The sequence below is a fragment of the Stegodyphus dumicola genome, chromosome 9, assembly GCF_044657685.1.
Source record: "Stegodyphus dumicola isolate Sdum_Otavi_A_Nest chromosome 9, ASM4465768v1".
Lineage (NCBI taxonomy): Eukaryota > Metazoa > Arthropoda > Arachnida > Araneae > Eresidae > Stegodyphus > Stegodyphus dumicola.
Window position 1 is genome coordinate 25,728,921 of NC_140776.1, and position 19,498 is coordinate 25,748,418.

The 19,498-nt window shown below is 32.0% G+C and overlaps 1 protein-coding gene across 6 annotated transcripts in view; it reads right to left on the minus strand.

Annotated features, from left to right (window-relative positions):
* Positions 1 to 19,498, minus strand: part of LOC118205679 (neuroglobin-like) — a 334,461-nt gene that overhangs the window by 206,931 nt on the left and 108,032 nt on the right. The gene's annotated exons all lie outside the window — the stretch shown is intronic.

Genomic DNA, 19,498 nt, shown 5'->3' on the forward strand with positions numbered 1-19,498 from the left:
ATTTTGTAAGCAATTTATCTTTTGAGATTTTTCAATAACCACAAGGCAGTGACGTTTAATGCTGATCATATTCGGGCACACGAGAGCTTTGATCTTTAAATTTTTGGTTCGGATTTTGCACCATCTTGTAGAATAGTTCAGCTTTATCAGCGTTGAAAATTCTTTCTCCTGGTACTGGCGAGAAACATCATACCCCAAATGTTTTGTCCTTATTTCTAAATATCTAATTTCTAAACGCTGCAGTTTTTTCGTCTGTACGTTTCCTTGAAGAGATGTTGTACCGCTTCTTAAACTTAATCAAGCAGCTACTTGAGCGCAAAAAGGCAGTCACTACAAAGCATCAGTTACCGAATCCTAAATTTTATAAATGGCATCAACTACAAATTTGAATGAAATGCATTTCGTGCAGATATCGATTTAGCTATATCCGTTCTATATGTTTTGAACAATGCTTGCCTTATCTTCAATGCAGAATACTTCATATTTACAGTTGGCTATGGTGGAATGTTTCAACGCAGAGAATTTTCATCAACTGAGAGTGCAAACAATTGACTCTAAGTATATGTAAAATTTCATCCTTCTGAAAAGGATTAAACAGAAAGATAGTTTTGTGACTAACCTGTTTTATCCAATGTTTATCGAGAACGTATTCATTTCCCTCCAGGTATGAATGTTTGCAAAGCGAAGATTCAATAGCCTTTACAAAGAATATCCTAAATCTTCTAAAAGACTTGAAGAAGGCAAAACTTGACATTCAGAAGACAGAACTTGGAGAGAGTTTAATAAGAAAGAAAATAAATAAATAAAGCAATAAAGATCAGAAATTCTTATTTTTTAAAGTATGATTCATCTAAATAATAGCAAGCTCATAAGAACTTATTCACTACTTTCTCTATATCTGCATAGCGGAATCAAAGTTCTCATCATAGCATCTGCCTTTAACAGTGCTCTATCTGACACCTCTTTTGAAGAGCTTGAATGGAACAACTAGAGAACATATTCAAGCTTTTATGGTATCTTAAAATATGCCTATTATATGACCTGGATTTCCCTGAATTGACTGTTAAACTTATCTCAGCCTTCGTTTAAAACACAGACAGAAGTTCAGAATGACGATGAAAAATCTGTTCTGTAAAAGAATTTTCCTCTATCCTGATATGGATGGATACTACCACAACAAATATAGGTAACATTAAAGAGAGAGTAATTGCTTCTTTGAAATTGGAGGAAATTCTATAGGAATACAAATATTAAAAATACGAAAATCGTTTCCGTCGAAGGAAACCAAGAACTCCTTATCTCCAAGTTTTTTTATTCTTGAATATTCGCTGTAGCTGCAGAAATTAGTTTGTGTGCTCAACTGAAACTGAACGGAACTTAAAGGTTTGTTTGTTATAGCCAGAGGTTCGTTATAAGCCGAGTTCACTACAAAAGATTGTACTGCAACAGGTTGAGTTCCTTCTTGACAGCAAATCCCATCAAAGATAATCAGAGAAGGAAGTAAACATTCTACATCGTATTTCTCAATTAATTAATTTATTTTCTTTCTCATGAGACCTAAAAGCTTATGTGAAAGCATGCAAACAAGGCAAAGGAATTCTTTAAATTTCGTAATTAATTTACAAGATCTGACATAATTTAGTTTTCTCCCATACTGCCGACTCAATTTGATGTTCCTGAAGGTGGTGTTTCTGAAAATAATAATGGTCATAAAAATGCGGAAAAAATTTATTGACAATTATATTGGTGAATTTAGCTTTCAAAAAGTAAATAAATTCTATACTTTCATTTTCGTGCTTATTACATGCTCATGTATGTTACAATTACTAAATATTACATACTCAATGAATATTTATTTTTGCGACTTAGGACGTATTTTGCCATATTTCGACTTGAGAATTTAAAACTTAATTGTACGACTCATAAGAATTTAATAATTTTCATTGTGAACTTATGACTATACCAGTGTTTACTTGAGAAACAAACGCTCTGTAGGTTTATCATGTTGATAAATTTTTTTACAGAAGAAGACTTCCCAACGAGCTCTTTAGTTGTAAAAATCGAGTGGATATGACTATTGGGCATGAAGTTTTACATACTTGTTTTGTTTTCCCGCTGCATAAAGAACAAGCAGGTGTGGTTATTTAAAATTTATCATTTACTAAAGCATTATTTTCGATGCAAATAATCTTCAAATGCTTTACACTAGCAAAGTACCGACCTATTTAATAATGCTAATAAGAAAAATTTAAAAGATTAAAACAGTAAGTCCCAGGTTGGTTTACAAAACACTGACCTGAACAATAGCGGGATTTTGAATTATTATTATTATTATTATTATTATTATTATTATTATTATTATTATCATTATTATTATTATTTACAGTGTTGGTTCTGTTATTGTAAATATCTTACTGTTATGAATTTTATACATAGGTAGATTTTTTAGTACAATTATATGTTAAGTTATTGTATTTTTCTGTTAATGTAACGCGAAATTTTAATGTAACGTTTTAATGTAACGCGAAAATTCTGAACAGCTCAGCTATGCTAGAAAAGTAAGAGTACAGGTGCAATCCAACCTGTACGAGTATTTCTGTCCAAAATTCTAGAACTCTGAAGTTCTTTTAATTGGTAAAATTAAATTTTATTAACATATGATCGGACCTGCTGCATTCAATATATTACGAATCGGTACGCACGCAACAATATTAATACTTGCCTAATTTATCTGAATTCTAAACTTCAAGAATAACTGAATTTGGGGTTATTGATTTTTCCTTGGCATAGGTTACTCACCACTCAAACCTAAAAGTTAAATTGCACTACAACTATACGAATGTTTATAAGAATGTCGATATGATGTACCATATGCTATATGAATGTTTTGAATTATTTGAATTTTAGTTAGTTTTGGTCCGGCACAACAGTCAGTTAAGTTTTAAGTTTTAAAAAGTATTGAAACTCAAAATTTTCTTATTTAACAGTGGCAAGGAGTGCAAGATTACGCTTGTCATTGGCAAGAGCCTTGAGCACCATACAGGCGACAGTATGACTTCTCTCAGTTCGTTCCCCAATTTTCAATTCCCCAATCTTTTACGTGCGACAAGTTCTTGAAAATTCCTGAATATTATTTTTCAGCCTCTTATTTCGCTTAGAAACTTGAAAAACAATATTTCCTTGATATAATCTAATCAATATAATGTTTATTTTGATTAATCTTATACGCTTCCAAAATTATCATTAAATTGTATCAATAAATATTAAGAAAACCTGTTAACTTTTTCGCTCCATTTATCTATTACATTTCTATAATATTCATTCTCTGCGCTTATTTTATTTCATGTCAAGAGGCATGTCGCTAAAATAATTGTGTGAATGAGAACCTGTGTAAGTGATCGCTTGAAAATGCAATTTAATTTCAACCCTTTTTTAATTATCAATAAACTTAAGAAAACGTAAGATACATTTATAAGGTATTTCTCTCGCCTTCTTAGTATGCCTTCGTGGTGTAGTGGACAGCACGCTCTACGTATTATCGATAAGTCCGTGGTTCAAGTCCCGGCAAAGGCATTGTTCATTTTTCATGACTCTTGCTATCGAAATATAACCTTAATGTCTCTATAGTGGCGCCCGAACTAAGAAATGGTGGTGGATGATGATTCTCCCCCACCAAGATTTGGCGATTGGATCCCCTAATCAACAGTCACCCTTTAAAAGGGGGGTATATAAGGTATTTCTCCCACCTTCTTAGCATGCCTTCGTGGTGTAGTTGTCAGTACGCTGGACGCGGGTTCGAGAAGTCTATGGGTCCAGTACCGGCGAGAGCATTGCTCATTTTTCATGACTTGTGCTTTCAAGACATAATCCTAATGTCTCTACACATTTCTTTAAAAGAGTTATAAGAAAACATTTTCATGTTCTTATTAACTTTATGCACTAGAAAAAGGTATTAATAATAGTACATCATATCTTTAACGGAAGAGTTTCTTGAGATATGAATATTATTTTAAAGGATTTGAACCGGTTAAAATCCTAAGAAAGAATTATAAATTCTGTGTATTTGCGAATATGAAGGAGGATAAACATTTTAGCATGCTGCAAGATACAAAACAGCTAAATGAAACCAAAATCTTCTTTTTCATATTTTTCTCTACATAACTATCTTGGCATTCCAGTTGTCTGTTTATGTATTAAAAATGCTTAGATGTTATTTACACCTAACGTAACAAAATATTATTTTCCTGAAGAATATTTTTAGTTTTCCTAAAATCCCTTCAGATCTTTTTATGCCCTTAGGATAATAAATATCAAGACTTCATAAATAAAACAGCACGCAACAAGAAGGTAAATTTTCTCAGGACACGAAAAAAAAGATTTTTCCTCCCTCTTCTCTAAATTACGGTTCATATCTTTTCCGCAAGATACCAAGATTCGCACTTTTATTTATGCGTTTTACTTACAATAATATAAACAAAAACTTTCATTTTTAAGTAAATTTCTTCCACTCGTATTTTAGTTTTTTAACTTAAGATCTTAAGATGATGTAAAAAGCTAAGAATACTCTGTTGCATGAACTAATTATTTTTAGCATCTGTTTAAATGTTTCTCGTAAAATGTTTTAGATATACGAATGCATTTTTATAAATTACTAAAAAATTATAATTTCCTTTTATTCAGCATTGGACATTTTACTTCTTTTAACTAAGTAAGGGAAGCATTGTAATCCTAAGGTTTTCAGGTGTCATATTTCAACGAAAATATCTATTTTGACAGTTATCGAATGCAATTTAAGGATGCTTTTGCATGACATCTGCAAGTAAGGACAGAATAAAGGACTCTTTTTTCCCAAAACGGGTTGCAAAAAGGTTTCAAAATCGGTTCAGAAGAGATTATTTTCGTAATGTATGTATGAATGTATCTCGCATAATTCAAAAACCTCGGAAACCTCAGAACGCTGAAATTTTGTATATAGGCCTGCCACAATATAGTTGTTCACCTCTCTTTTTAGTTTACAATCTGCCGCACCAAAATTATATATATTTTTATATACATGTGTGTGTATATACCCACAGTTTTACTATACTCTGTAAGCGCAGGTTTTCTTTTATCTAGATAAAGGTTGACGTGGCGCTATCCTAATTAACCGTATTGGTAGAAGAGTGGTGCCCCCGTCCTTTGTCACATGTCGCATGTATTCTTATATGCTAGTAAATTGTGCATTTTTTCTTTAAAATGATTGAATTGTGTTGTTCTTATCTTCGGGTTAAGGTTTTTATGTCTTAATTTATCTGCATGCAATAGTTGTAGAACTATCAACAATTTAAAAGTTGTTTAAATACGGCTAAACCTACTGTTTTTACTATAGCAGCCATATTTGTTTACATTTGAAACTTAGCAGAACAGCGAATTAAACCAGTTTCTGCACCTTCAGTGTCTTTTTGTCGGGTGGGACAAAAAGTGAATTTCAACGAAAAATTTGCCTTCTTGCCGGCTGGCCGAGTTGCTTGTTTTTGCATAGAAACTCTAATTGTAATTGTAACAACTGTTCTTAATTGTTTTAACTGAATTTGGTGTTTTATATTTTTCAATTTTTAATAAAGGTATTTTGAAGTTCTATGTATTTTTGCCTTGTTGCGAAGTAAGAACTGAATTAATTGAATGAGAAATATGTCTGTAATGAAATATGAGGAAATAAAGTTTAAATGAAATTCAGGAAAAAATGCACATAATTTAATATTCCGTATAAGGAAGTCATAAAGTGTACATATCAGATTTTTTATAATTTGTTATTATGTAACCGAACATCTATGAAAATTCTTACACATTTTCTAAAGGGTTAAGAATAAGAAGTGCACGGCTTCCACAGCACGCAATTTTATACGTGTTTTGGAATTCCCGTGTTTCAATAAACGGCCAACTCTTTATGGCTCAATTCCTTAGGCTGGAGGATCAGGTCACAAAAATGTTCCGAAAGAAGCTAATCATCTGGCCCGAAGCTTGCCGGCCTTACTCAACGCTTGGAAGAAGGGATCTCTCTCTAGGTGTAGGTGAAGGAATATACGAATCACTTAGCCACAGTACCTACCCAAAAATGATGATTAGTAACCTAACTCGCGTATTTTGTGCCTCAACCGAGGTTGTGAGAGAACAAAGCTCAGCAAGTACAATACTGATACAATAATGACACCAGTGGTGAGCTGAAATAATAAAAATTAAGCAAAACAGAAATTTTACAAAAGCTGCTCAATCTATTTTCAGCATAAGAACTTAAATGTTCGAGATATTTTTCCTATCATGGCACAAATTTAATATAACTTCTCCATAACTTTTTTATCAGCCTATTGTCACCTTCGGACAATCGATTCGAGAGTCTTTAAATCAAATCGAAAAAACGTCTGTTGTTGATTTTTTTAAGCGTGCCTTAAGCACGAAATTTTTAAGTTCATTGGTTGATGATGAAGTAATACGCTGCACTCTGACCAAAATGTAACGAATCTGTAAAGTTTACACGATCATCTTAAAAATGGACATGCTACTGCTATCCATGCAATCGCTGTATACACCTCCCCATTTATCTTGAAATTAAATGAAAATGTTTTGTTGAACTCGCGAAAATAAAACGAAAGTTAGATGATCGTTAATAAATTATATACGATATTAATAAACAACTTTCTGCTTGGAGACATCTTGTGCCAAATCACATCTCGTTTCCCCACTAGGACTGTAGCTGAAACGGGAAAAATTATTAGTGCCAGTATGAAAAGGATAATTAGCACTACGGTACCAGTATGAAACAGGATAATTACTGCTACAGCACCAGTATAAAACAGGATAATTAATGCTATAGTACTAGTATGAAACAGGGTAATTTATGTTATACTACCTGTAGGAAACAGGATAATTTGTGCTACAGTACTGTTATAAAGCAGGTTAATTAATGTTTCAATACCAGTAAGAAACAGGATAATTCGAGCTGCAGTAATAGTATGAAACAGAATAATTAGTTCTATAACACCAGTAGGAAATTTGATAATCAGTACTAGAGTACTAGTATTAAACAGGACAATTAATGCTACAGTGTCAGCAACAAACATGATAGTTGATGCTACATTACTAGTATGAAACTGGATAACTAGTGCTACATTACTAGTATAAAGCAGGATAATTAATGCTACAGTACTAGTATGAAACAGGATAATTAATGCTACAGTACCAGTTTGAAATAGGATAATTAATGTTACAGCACCAGTATGAAACAGGATAATTCGTGCTACAATACTTGCATAAAACAGGATAATTAATGCTACAATGCCAATACAAAAGAGTGCTACAGCAATAGTATGAAACAGGATAATTAGTGCTATAGCACCAGTATTAAGTTTAATAATTAGTATTAGTATTAAACATGATAATTAATGCTGCAGTACTAAAACAAAACATGATAGTTAGTGCTATATTACTAGTATGAAACATGATAATTAGCACTACAGTACTAGTATGAAAGATAATAATTAGTTCTATAGTACCAGTATGAAACAAGATAATTAATGCTACATCAATCTGTAGCTTGCTATTACGAAAGCCAAGAGAATATTTTCGGCGTCACTTTTCGATTATCATTTGCAAGAAATGCTACATAATATACTTTGTTTCCAGTTTAGGTGTATATGATAATTTATTGTCTATGATTTTTTAATAAAATTTAATTATATTTAAGCTTATAGGTTAGTGATAAAACATATTTTTTATTTGACATATTTCAGTTTTAGAGTAAATAAGTATTCAAACAAACCGTTAATGAAATACAGCTTGGAAATTCGACTACAATCAAGATTATAACTATCTTTATTTATAAAAGCAATTATGTATCTGTGAAGCGATCCCAAATGAAACGTAGAATTAAATCAAAATATTGATTACATGTGAACCATATTTTACGCCTTTTGTAATATGCAGCATGATATGAGGATCATAAAGTACCGCTATTCTTTTATTTTTGATGATGGGTTTCTTTGTTTTTCTAAGGATGAAAGAAAATTCTATACTCGGGTTTTATCACTAACGTCAAAATCAGCTTCAATTCTCTACGTGTCGCATTTTAATGGTCACCGCCTCTGCCCATTACCTGATAGCTGAATTATCCTAATAACTCTACAAAGCTTTTAGGAGAAGACCTGCAGTCTTGGCTCTTCCGCTTTTCCTTCACGATAAATGGCTTTCATGGTGAGATAAGAACGCTATAAAGCAAACGAATTTTAACAATCGTGACGCTTCAAGTCACTTTAACGACATACTGTCATTGGAAAGGGCGTTTCGCTCTCGACTGGAGTACATGGAGAACTAATTAATTACTGTATAAAACGGAAATAGTACTGGTAGATTTGTTATGGTTAATTCTGCAATGATGTAGGTTTGCAACATCTTAATATTAAAGCCTTCAGAGTTATGATAAATAAACACAAGCCAGAAAGATTATTAATATTTTATAAAACTTTTAATCCCTCAGAACAACAGGATTAGAAGTTATTACTGTATAACGCATATTGTTCCGCATATACATTCTAAAGTTGGGCAATCTTGATTTCAAAAAGGAATTTTGTTCCAAATACCACAAAAAATTATAAAAGAGATTACAGGACTGTGTTTACGTTTTGATATTTTATCATGCTCTTTTGTTGAAAATTATTTTACAGTACTATGCATTGAAAACGTAACCCTCTAAATAAACAGCTTGGTACAGAAAAAGTAGGTTCTTGGTCTTAACAAATATTTGGTATATAACAAAGCTGAAACACGTAAAGACGCATCGATGAAGATGTTATATCACTTCACGGATCACAGATTAAAATAAAAATGATTTTATTGCAGAATTAGTCTACAAAAATTTAAAGGCAATGAATAGTTTTTCAGTTTTTATTTGCTTGATGAGTTTTATCTCAATACACCAAGAACGTAGATGTATGGTAAATTTACAGAGACCTTATCTCACATAAAATTGTATTTATAGGCTTTTACAGAAATTTTGTTTTTGATGTTTCGAAATCCTTACACATACCTCTCTTCAAGTACTTGTAATAATGTTTATATTATAAACCAAATGGATAGGTTTCATCTTATCAACATAAACGTATAGTAAGTTTTCAGAGAACTTACCTCTTTTAAAATTGTATTAATGTACCAATTATATTCACTTTTGCCATATGGAAGCGTTTACACATACATCTTTTCAAGTACTTGTTATAATGTTCATATTATAAATTGTTCGTTCTCTTCTTTCTTACGTAAAAAAAGCTTGTTCGTTTTCTTCTTTCTTACATAAAAAAAAGCTTGTTCGTTTTCTTCTTTCTTACATAAAAAAAGCTTGTTCGTTTTCTTCTTTCTTACATAAAAAAAAGCTTGTTCGTTTTCTTCTTACAAACATAAACGTATCATACGTTTTCAGAGAACTCATTTCATTTAAAGCTGTATTAATATACTTTCATAAACATATTATCGTTTGTTATTTGGAAATTCTTTCACGTACTTCTTTTTAAGTACTTGTAATATTGTTTGTTTTGTAAATTAACTTGCTAATTTTCTTCTTATTCCTCCTTAAATGTATGGTAATTTTTCAGAGAACTCGCTTCGCTTAAAATTGTATTAATATACTTTTTCAGAGATATTCTCGTGTGTTATTTGGAAATTCTTACACTGCTACTTTGGATGTACTTATAATAATATTTATTTTGTAAATTAAATTGTAGCACTAATTATCCTCTAACGAACGTAAATATATGGAAAGTTTTTAGAGAACTCATCTCGTTTAAAATTGCATTAATATATTTAATTTTACAGATACTTTCTCGTTTTACAGATACTTACGTACTTCTAATAATGCTTATACTATAAATTAACTTGTTTATTTTCCATCTTACCAACATACAAATTATCGGGAAGAAAATAAAACTGGAACGAAGATCTGTGTTTTTAGATGGTATATAAGATATATACAAGACATAAACAGTCTAAGAAAATTATAAGGAATATGTGTTCTTGCAAGTAGAGGTACGCATGAAGAATATATCAAAATTTTTAGGACATTTTCCATGGAACTTCTTTGATGGATTTAGAAAAAAATACAAAATGAGCAAAAAGCTGCTTTCAGATTGTACCACTGACAGCGAAACTCTAGAGATTTCATGTTATAATCCTATTCCAAGTGTAAAACGCAGTAGTATTGACGTAAAAGAACTCTCAGTGGAATTTAAGAATTCTACTTTCGTTAGCTTTATATATCAGAAAAAATAATATATATAAGAACTAGTGATTGATACTTAACCGTTTTATTTTATAAAGGAAAAAATTAAAATGTAAATCATTAGCCATAAATGTTTGTACATAATGATGTATAACATCACCATTTCTTTGCTTTATCATGTTAAACATTATGATGTATAACATTGCTTCTTTGCTTTGCAAAATATATTAAGCAACAAGAAAGCATGCTGATGCTTTTGCATTAGCAAAAGTTGCTTAATAATTTTTCATTATACTCTTATTAATTGACTTTTTGTTGCTTAATAATTTTTAAATTAGAAGTATAATTTTCTACTAGCATCCTATAAATGTGCCAATAATTCAGGTAATAATTATACAGTTATTAGGATTTTTTGACACGGGAGATTGAAAAATGATCAATGCCCTAGCCACGGTTCGAACCTGGACCTCTCGAATAGGCAGCGAGTGTGCTACCGTTACACCATGAAAAGCATGCAGAAATTAGAGAGAAAATACCTTATTACAATTACAAAAGCAAAAATATAAAATTTAATTAATGTTTAAGTTTTCAGATTTCTAGCGAAGATTCTAGAAGTGCGAACTAATGATAATGCTACTTCTTGAGGTACATTCAAGAATAGCTACTAAGTATTAGCATAAATAGATACTTCATAGAAATATCTGGAATATACGAAGATGAATAAATGATATACTTGCAGCCTATCTTGTAAGTAAGTAAACAATTAATATAACAGTCATTTTAATCATTGTTATACATTTATTTCTTCTTTAGAAAGTTTGTGATTCATTACTGCTTACTTTTTTCCCTGCACACTTCTTAATTATTAAGAAAACACTGTAAAAGTATGTCAATGCATGCACTTGATGAAAAGATAAGATGACATCTGAATCATCATGTGCTTATTAAATTTTTTTGATTTCTTTTGACATCAGATAATCAATCATCCTTTACGAATGCACAGAATGTGCTACTGACATAAAATTTTCAAATGAGATGAATATTAAAATAATATGTTTAAGAAAACATGAAAGAGAGTTTTTATTCTAGTTCAAGTCATCTAAATCTTATTAGAGGACGTTGTAAAAAAAATTCATTATCATACTGCTTATTTTCAATTACTCACCCTCTCTCTATATACATACATATATACATATATAGTATATGGATTATATTATCAAAAACAGTGAGATTACTAAGCAAAATCCAACACTGCAAGTTGTGTTGGCAATTTATATGTCAATAATTTCACGTAAGATTTCTTTCGAAGAAAAATTGTTACTTGAATTCCAAATAAAAATAATTAGCATAATATAAATAAAGCGGGACTCATTTAGTTATTTCTACTGGCTTTATTTGCTATCTAATACAAATAAGATTCGAAAAAGCAATCTTTTTTCAGCTTTTATTATTTTTTCCCTTCGGCACAAAACAAAACGAAAAATATTTTCTGAAAGCTTTACCAGTTTTCAAACATTTATGTTTTATCATGAAGTTGCAGAATTCAAGTATACATTGCGATTTATATTTTTATCTACTTCAGGAGTAAATAGTTAAAAACAAGATTAGATTCTTCCATAAGCTGGCATAAAAAAATTACTTCATTAAGTTATATCGCAGAGCAGTTTGACACTTCCAAATTTAATCCATTAAATAAATAAATAAATATACGTATTCTTAAGCACTTTTTTCTGCTAGAGACCTCAAGCATACGCATTGAAAACATAATACATTGAATTTTTATTTTATTTCCAATGGTGGGCAGGTGACAGGTGACGGAGGACAGGGACACCTGATCAATTAATTTTACCTGTTCCACAGTCTTACCGTCCGTACTACCGGGTCTGAACCCCTAAATGCCTCCGTATTTGGCGGGAGGTGGTCATCAGACTGCCCACGAAGAGCTTAGAAAAGTAACGATACACCGCCGCCTCGTCCCACACTTACGGGCGACGAATAAAAAATTTGCTCTCTCTCCTCACGGGTTACCACTCCCCGCGAACCTAGACCCCCATGAGGTGTGGTACCTTTAAGCCTTGCCGCTCTACTAGTCGTTACTGCGCCCCCGCCAGTACTACACGGACAGTCCACCGGCAGAGGGTTTGACATGGAATACCTGCGTCCGCTGCGGACTGGCCGCAGCATTGCCGCTACCAATACCATGGTCTTACACGGAATTCGGGTCAAGAGGCAAAGCCACGTCCACTACCGATGCCATCTGCAAGCTGTCCTATAGCCTTTCCCCTCCTCGGTCCAACCGTACAGACGGTCTTCCCTCAGGGGTTCTGGAACCGCCAAGCTCGTAATGCTTTTCCCCCAGAGTACTCTGTCAGGATATAGAATCCAGCCAGTTGCATCCCAGGGGGTAGACCTGATGTCTAACAAAGGTTAACAGGTATATGTCCCACACTGTCCACTATCTTTAACCGGCAGCTCCCGAGTCCCAGGATCCAATGGGGGGGCACTAGCCGTTAGAGGCGTTAACCACTACTAAGGCCGGAAGCGGTGGTCGCTTTATTCAGAAGGCACCATATAGGAGAGCCATTGTGGCCTCGTATGAGAGGACAGACAATTGGCACTCATATCTTCCCCGAGTTTCGAACCCTAGCCCTTTGGTACGGCAGTCAGAGTCACTAAACACTTTCCCGTCTGAGTGGCACATTGAATATATACATACAGTTAAAAATATGTAATTTTTTGGGTGGATTTGTCATTCGATATTTCAACCTCGGCTAATGAATTTTTGAGTTCGATTCTCGTGCAGTTATTTAATTTTAGATTCACAGCAGTGTATGTTTCCAATCCAAACAAATAAAATTTTCGTTAATGATGAATTTTAGGGTTACAAACATTCAAAATTTTAGCAGTTTCACTCAAATAATTGTAAATTAAAAAATTCAATTAATTTAAATGTTAAATAATTACGCAAAATTCTCTAAAATAATAATACTCAAGATTTATGTTCTCAGTTTAGTAAGATCAATCTGTGAAGTCTACGTGTTCTTTTCGGGAGCATTCACAGTAGACTTTTTAGAGACATTAGGTTATTTCGAAGCAGGAGATATGAAAATTGAGCAATGCTCTCGCTGGGACACGAACCACGGACCTCTCAAATTCCCGTCGAGCGTGCTGACCACTACACCACGAAGGCATGCTAAGAAGGTGGGAAATACTCCCCCTTTTAAAGGGGGAATGAGGTTTTGGGGAACCCAATCGCCAAATCCTGATAGTGAAGAATCATCATTCATCACCTTTTAGTTCGGGCGATACTGTAGAGAAATTAGGTTATTGCGGAACTTGAACCACGAAACTCTCGAATTCTATTCGAGCGTGCTGACCACTACACTACAAAAGCATGCTGAGAAGGCGGCAGAATATATTATAACCTTACGTGAAAAGACTGCGTAGCGAATTCTTGCTATGCCATTGAAGAACAGATACTACAGAAGAAGATTTAAATAACCTTTTCATTTGAACGTAACAAGATGCACTCACTCGATGCTCGCAATCCACCACCACTTGTGGCTTGTGGTGAGTTGTGACAAATTGAACAGGAAATATAAACGTAAAATCACAATAAATTAGGATGGCTAAACGACTGGCTCCTTATTTATATGAACCGCTAAATCGGCTGCACACAGCAAAGCCAAACCTAGAATATAGGTATAATTTATGAGGGTCACTAACACTAACTAGAGAGCTATTTCAAACAGCAGCATAAACACAGATCTAAATCAGATTTTGCATACTATGTCATTAAATTTTACATTCCGGTAGGATATTGAAATCAAGGGGGAAGTCAAAAAAATAATTGGTTAGAATAAAATAAGGTCTTTACAAATCTTTTTAAAGTCTTCATTACAAAAACAAAGAAGATTGACATCTTCATAATTAGACATTCAGAGGGATGAGCAGTCGTTTCTGTGAAAATAAAGATGTGCAGTAATATGACCCCCTACAGTTTTATTGCCATTTCATATTCTTCAGAGAGTTGTTTCCATATGCTGTTCGGAAGCAAGTGCGTTTGTAATGTATGCAAAAATTGTATTTTTGATTCTAGGGAAGTGATACCTGAGTTTAGTTTTTCACCCGTCAAACATAGCACTTTAAATTCAATAAACAAACTTTCAAATAGTCCTTTAAAATGGTCGTTATACCAAAGCATTTTAAATTATATACAAGAGAGAAAAAAACTTTCAGTATATTTAATAGATTTACAAAACATTAATTACTGCTTCAGACGAGTTTGCTTTCTTTTGCAATGTTCAGTTAAATAAAATCAGTTCAAAACTGAGCTCTTCGATTTGCAAACACACGAACTGATTATCAGTTTGTTTTACATAGTATGTTTTGTACATATAGTTTAAGTAGTTTAACATTTAAATAAAAGAAATGTAGTATAATTATTGCACTATCACATTTTTGTAGTATAACTAAAGAAACAAAAAACAGAACGCTAGATAAAATCTTATCATTTGCTAACTCAAAACATTTTCGCATATCATCGTCCCAAAGAAAATTCATTTCTTGAGGTAAAATATATTCACTTAGCCAATAATCGCATTAGCATTTAAAAATCTCCATCAAGTGCAATATTAAAAAGTATTTGGTATAAGAATTTTTCCAATTCTCAGAATTCTCAAATGTTATGCAAAGTTATACGCGTTTGTGAAGAGAAAATATACGTAGGTTAGTAATTTTATATCGCCTGAATTATCAGAACTAGTTTTGCAATTTTTAGGATTTTCTGTTATTTCAAAAATATTAAAACGTTTCGACAATACGAAACACATTTAGCAATTTCAGAACTTTCTCTGCTATATTTCAGTGTCTGTCGAATTTTCCAGATTTTCTTTAGTATTTAAATAATTTAAGTAATACCCTTCAGAACAATTATGCAAAAAACACATTGCAAAGTAAGTCTTAAAATTTAAACAAAAGGACCAGAATTTGGATGACTCCTCAGTTTTTAATAGTAGTTTTTCAGAAACGAAAAACGCGTTTTCCTAAAGTGACAGAAAAGCTATCCTATATTATCTGTCATTACTGTTATTCGAAGCCGAACGATTATTTTTCTACTCTTAAAGGGTGTTAGAACCCCCAAATCTTCAAAAAATTGTGATTTCGGATTTCTGCATTTTCAAATTCTCTACACATTTATCTTTCTAAAAATACCATTCTATAATCTCTATAGAAATTAGAACTGTAAAAAAACTAGTTTTAATTTGTCATCGAATGTTTTGATCAGGGAGGACTTTTACATTAAAAACTTGTTTTCTCCAAACGCGATTTTTTTTATACTCGATGCTTTTCTCAGGAACTACTGCTCACAGGTTTCTAAAATTTTTATGGTTTATTTATTAGGTTTCCTAATATTTACAGAAATGAGATTTTTGTGATAAACTAAGAAAAAAATTAAAAATTGTTTTGTGTGAGAAAAGTGCTAAGCTTTACTATGCCTAACAAAATATTCTGTAAATTACTCTAAAATTCAAAATGTTTCAAAAGCTCATTACAGTATACTTTAATTATACAAAAGATTTCAAACGTATATCTACAGCAGATTTTGAGAAAGGTACATCGAAAATGGCCAATTTAACATTGTCGGTATAGAGGTTGCTGATACCCCTTAAAATGTGGTATTTAAGAAAACTTGGGGATATATCATTTATATGAAATGTTCATTTGGTTTCTATGACAGCCGTGTATGCTCCTAGGCTTAGGACGTAAGGTGCTTATTTAATTGACCAGTTATTATGATTTTTTATCTTTATTTTAACTTCTTCTTCCCGCATTCCTCACCAGAATGCAAATTATCTTTAACTGTATTTTATTTAAGTTGAGGGTTTTCATATTACATTATACAATAGATACTACTATTTTACATGCAATTTCATTAAAATTATTTTATATCTAAAAATTTCGTAACAGTATATTCATTTAGCCACAAGTTAAGTAAAGGTTGCTTGGAAAGTAATTTCGTTTTTTTTTTTTTTTTTTTTTTTTTTTTTTTCCAACGGACGGCTTAAGTGTATTTTTTTCATTAGGCCGCATAGTCATCATAAAGCAAGGCTTATATATATATATATATTATATATATATATAGCAAGGCTTGATATAGCAAGGCTTGCATATGAAACTGTTCGATTGGTTCTACGCAGTTGTTTTTTGTTGGTGCCCTTTCAAATATGGAAAATAAAAAGCAGCATTTTCAGCATATTTTACTTTTTTTACTATCGAAAAAGTAAAAATGATCTTCAAGCTAAAATAAAATTAACCGATGTATATGGAGACAATGCCTTGACAGAACGCCAGTGCCAAAACGGGTTTGCAAAATTTCGATCCAACACTTTTGACCTTGAAGATGCACCATATTCTGGAATTCCAGTTAAAGCTGATAAAGACACAATAAAACAATTAATTGATGGAAACCGGCGAATAACACCTCATGAGATCGCAGAGAGAATAAAATTATCAAATTCAATCATATATAATCATTTGAAACGACTATGTTTAATCTCAAAGCTCGACATATGGGTTCCTCATGTTCTGACGGAAAGAAATTTATGCCGTTGACATTTGTGATTCGCTTCTCAAACATAAGGTAAAAGACCCATTTTTGAAGCATATCATCACTGGAGACGAAACGTGGGTTGTCTACAACAATGTTAAATGCAAGAGATAATGGAGCAAAAAGGATGAACCGGCTCAAAGGCACTTCAAATGTCGATAATAATAAAAAAAGTGATGCCTTTTTTTTTTTTTTTTTTTTTTTTTTTTTTTTTTTTTACTTTTACCGGACAATACAACGATTGATTCTGAAGTGTACTATCATCAGCTGGGAAACCTGAATGATTCATTTAAACAGAAAACGTCAGAACTGATTAATAGAAAAGGTGGTAGTGTTTCACCAAGATAATGCTAGAATTCATACAAGTTTGGTAACTCGCTAAAAGCTTTTACAGCTTATTGCCACGCTCACCATATTCTCCAGATATGGTAGCTTCTGATTATTATCTGTTTCGGTCTCTGCAACATGTTTTAGACGGTGTAACCTTTACTTCAAATGAGGAGGTCAAAAATAACCTGGATGAGTTTTTTGCCAACAAAGAAAACTGCTCACGAACATTAAGAATACGAAACCGCACCCAAATAACAAACCTATTTACACCAAGATGCTAGGAAAATAACTGAAGCCAAAATTTCTTTTTATAGAATATAATCATAGAATCACCATAATTATTTAGTCTTAGAACAGAAGCAATTGCTACAATTAATAGGTGATTCACGAAATAAAAAATCTGATACAGACACCACACGATTCCTTGCACAGAATATTGAATTATGCGCATTTTCGCTGCATTTCATTTAAACTTATTTCCTCGAATTTCATTAGAGATACAGTTCTCATTCAATTAATATAGTTCCCTTTATTTAACACTAACGAAAATACTTAAAATCTTAAAATATCTTCATTAAAAATTCAAAAATATAGAAAAACATAAAACATCAAACAAAGTTAAAACAATTTTAAAAAACTGATGTAAAATCACAGTTTCTACGCAAAATCAAGTAATTCGGTTAGAAGGCAAGAAGTCAGATTTTTCGGTGCACAGAACTGAAAGTTTACTTTTGGTCCCACACGGCAAAAAGACACTGAAGGTGCAGAAACTGATCTAATTCACAATGCTGCTGAGTTTAAGATAAAAACAAATATTGCTGCTATGGTGAAAAAAAGTTAGGCTTAGCCACAAGACATAAAAACCTTAACCGGAAAATAAGCCCAACATAATTCAATCATTTTTAAAGCACAAAATACACAATTTAGCGATATATAAGAATAAAAAATTGATCTCACGAAGCCGAGTAACAGAGTGGGTATATATACGTACAAATATATATATATATATATATATATATATATTAATATATACGAGTATTTATGTATGTCAATAAAAAATTCAAAAATATCGAAATGAAAAAGAATAAAATTCAGTATTAAAAATTTCGTTGACGCTCAACCATAAGTTGTCAAGGGAAAAGTGTTTTGAAGCCTTAAATCTTATTTCGAGCATTTTATTGCAAGTAGGTTTGGTGCAAGTTGATTAATGAATGCCGAAAACATGTTTCGTTCCGCCGAATTCCCTGAGACACTAAACCGCTTTATATTAATCCAACTTTCATATCAAAAACAATTTAATTAAAATACTCATAAAATTCAGTTCTTTTCTGTGCACGCCTTCGTACTTAGTATACAAATATAAATTTATATGTATGTACACTATTGGTACGATCGATTGCTAAAGGGAGGTGCATAACTGCATGTAATGGAAGTCCTATATACACAATTTCAACATTCCGATGCTACTCGTTATTGAGTTATGCGAGATATATACATATATACATACACACGCACGTACAGATGTGACTACAAGAATCTCTTCTGAATCCATTTTAAATCATTTTTGCAACCCGTTTTGAAAAGAGTCCTGTATTCTGTCCTTACGTACAGATGGGACGCAAAAACATCGTTAAATTGCATTCGATAGCTGTTAAAATGGATATTTTCTCTGAAACTTTTCACGATTACAATACTTCCTGTGCTTCGTTCAAGGAAGGAAAAAGGAAGAGTTAATACAGTAAGTGAGTATATTCTCTTTATAAACTACGGATTTGACAAATGATATATGATAATTTATTATTGAACTGAAGGAGATTATTGTGCATGACAGATTTAAAATAGATTTGTTTTACACTGCGAGACCGAAAGTATGTTATACATGTTCGTTTAATTAACAAATCTAATTAGTTAAATGAAATAACCATACATATCGATTAAAATAACTAACGATTAAATTACCCTTGATTTTAGTTTTCTCAAAAACAGATACTATTTAATATCATTCTCGCTTAAATTAAATCAACGGAAAAGACAAAAAAAAAAAAAAAAAAAAAAAAAGAAAGAAAGAAATTATATAAGCTTAATTTATATGCCTCCCAAAGATCAGATAATTTTAACTACAGATTTACATACAGTTTTGTCAGACTCACCACAAGGTTTAAAAAATAAGGGAAAAAAAGATATTTTTGTATTAAATTTTAATAGTATATTTTGAAAGAAATTCCGTTACACTTCCTTCAATGCATCTGCTGACGTCAGAAAGCAGTGACGTCATTCGAAACTTTCTTGGCTCGTTCGCATATAAAATATATATTGGA